Raw genomic sequence first — 2,830 nt, 5'->3', positions numbered from 1 at the left:
TGGCCATGGTGGGATTTGAAACCATTTTCCCAGGTCATTAGCCTCAGTCTCTGGATTATGAGTCCAGTCTCATTGCCACTTTATCTTTATTCACTCATGGGATGTGAGTGGCACAGGCAGTAACAGCATTTATTGTCCTGAGTTGCCCTTGAGACTGTGGGGGTGAGCTGCCTTCTTGAATCACTGCAGTCTATGCGCTGTAGGTTGACCCACAATGCCATTCGTGAGGGAATTCCAGGATTTTGACCCAGTGACAGTGAAGAACAGTGATATATTTCCAACTCAGGATGATCAGTGGGTGGGAGAGGAACTTGCAGGTGGTTGTATCTGCCGGTATCTGGTTCCCATGTTTGTGTTGCCCTGGTCCTTCTAGACAGAAGTGGTCACGGGTGTGAAAGACACTGCCTAAGGCAGCATAGGTGAATTTCTGCAGTGCATCTTGTAGATAGGACACACTGCTGCTACTGAGCATCGATGGTGGAGGGAGTGGATGCTTGTGGATGAGGCATCAATCATGTGGGCTTCTTTGTCCTGGATGGCTTCTTGAGTGATGTTAGAGCTGCACTCACCCAGACAAGAGGGGAGTATTCCATCACACTCCTCACTTGCGCCTTGTAGATGGTGAATAGGTTTCAGGCATTCAGGAGCTGAGTTACTCACTGCAGGATTCTTAGCCTCTGATCTACTTCTGTAGCGACCGTATTTATATAGCAGGTCCGGTTCAGTTTCTCCTCAATGGTCAGCCCCCAGGACATTGATTCAGGCCACTATCTTTAAAATACTGTGAGATGTGGTCTCAATACATCAAAGTACAGTCTCCAGAAAATGCTGAGGACTGAACTCGAATTCCTGAGCCTGAAGTTTGTAGGAAATTGAGCATTGTAATTTCCCTTTAAGAAATCCATTTACATTCATTTCAACGTCAGGGAGGAATTGAAGGGTGAAGGGAGTGGATATCTGTGTGTAATGATATGTGAATTACTGAAAGCCACAGCGAGATAATGTGAGATAGCAGGAACTGCAGATGCTGGAGAATCCGAGACAAAAAGGTGCAGGGCTGGTTGAACACCACAGGCCAAGCAGCATCATAGGAGCAGAAAGGCTGACGTTTCGGGCCTAGACCCTTCATCAGAAAAGGGGGAGGGGAAGGGGGTTCTGAAATAAATAGGGAGAGAGTGGGAGGTGGATAGAAGATGGATAGAGGAGAGGATAGGTGGAGAGGAAACAAACAGGTCGAAGAGGTGGGGATGGGGCCAGGAAAAGTGAGTGTAGGTGGGGAGTTAGGGAGGGGATAGGTCAGTCCAGGGAGGACGGACAGGTCAAGGGAGCGGGATGAGGTTAGTAGGTAGGAGATGGGGGTGCGGCTTGAGGTGGGAGGAGGGGATAGGTGGGAGGAAGAACAGGTTAGGGAGGTGGGGACGAGCTGGACTGGTTTTGGGATGCGGTAGGGGGAGGGGAGATTTTGAAGCTTGCGAAATCCACATTGATACCATTGGGCTGCAGGGTTCCCAAGCGGAATGTGAGTTGCTGTTCCTGCAACCTTCGGGTGGCATCGTTGTGGCACTGCAGGAGGCCCAGGATGGACATGTCGTCTGAGGAATGGGAGGGGGAGTTGAAATGGTTCGCGACTGGGAGGTGCAGTTGTTTATTGCGAACCGAGCATAGGTGTTCTGCAAAGCGGTCTCCGAGCCTCCGCTTGGTTTCCCCGGCACCGCCTCATGCTCCCACGAGGAGCTCAAACAGTTCATCCACTTCACCAACACCTTCCACCCCAACCTTAAGTTTACCTGGACCATCTCTAATACCTCTCTCCCCTTCCTGAACCTCTCTGTCTCCATCTCGGGAACCACCTAGAAACCGATATTCATTTCAAGCCCACCGACTCCCACAGCTACCTAGAATACTCCTCCTCCCACCCACCTTCCTGCAAAAATGCTGTCCCCTATTCCCAATTGCTTCGCCTCCGCCGCATCTGCTCCCAGGATGAGGCATTCCACTCCCGTACATCTCAGTTGTCCTCGTTTTTCAAGGACCGTAACTTCCCCCCCTCAGTGGTCAAGAACACCCTCAACCGTATCTCCCACATCTCCCGCAACTCATCCCTCACACCCCATCCACGCAATAAGAACCAAAAAAGAATCCCCCTCGTCCTCACGTACCACCCCACCAATCTCCTGATCCAACGCATCATCCTCTGACACTTCTGCCATCTGCAATCCGACCCCACCACCAAAGACATCTTTCCCTCCCCACCCTTATCTGCTGTCCGGAGGGACCACTCTCTCTGTGACTCCCTTGTCCGCTCCACACTCCCCTCCAGCCCCACCACACCTGGCACTTTTCCCTGCAACTGCAGGAAGTGCTACACCTGCTCCTACACCTCCCCTCTCACCCCCATCCCAGGCCCCAAGAAGACTTTCCACATCAAGCAGATGTTCACCTGCACATCTGCCAATGTGGTATACTGCATCCGCTGTACCCGGTGTGGCTTCCTCTACATCGGGGAAACCAAGCGGAGGCTCGGGGACCGCTTTGCAGAACACCTGCGCTCGGTTCGCAATAAACAACTGCACCTCCCAGTCGCGAACCATTTCAACTCCCCCTCCCATTCCTCAGACGACATGTCCATCCTGGGCCTCCTGCAGTGCCACAACGATGCCACCCGAAGGTTGCAGGAACAGCAACTCACATTCCGCTTGGGAACCCTGCAGCCCAATGGTATCAATGTGGATTTCGCAAGCTTCAAAATCTCCCCTCCCCCTACCGCATCCCAAAACCAGTCCAGTTCGTCCCCGCCTCCCTAACCTGTTCTTCCTCCCACCTATCCCCT

The sequence above is a fragment of the Rhincodon typus genome, chromosome 4 (assembly GCF_021869965.1).
Source record: "Rhincodon typus isolate 14 chromosome 4, sRhiTyp1.1, whole genome shotgun sequence".
Taxonomy (NCBI): Eukaryota; Metazoa; Chordata; class Chondrichthyes; order Orectolobiformes; family Rhincodontidae; genus Rhincodon; species Rhincodon typus.
Note: the sequence above shows the minus strand (reverse complement) of the source record.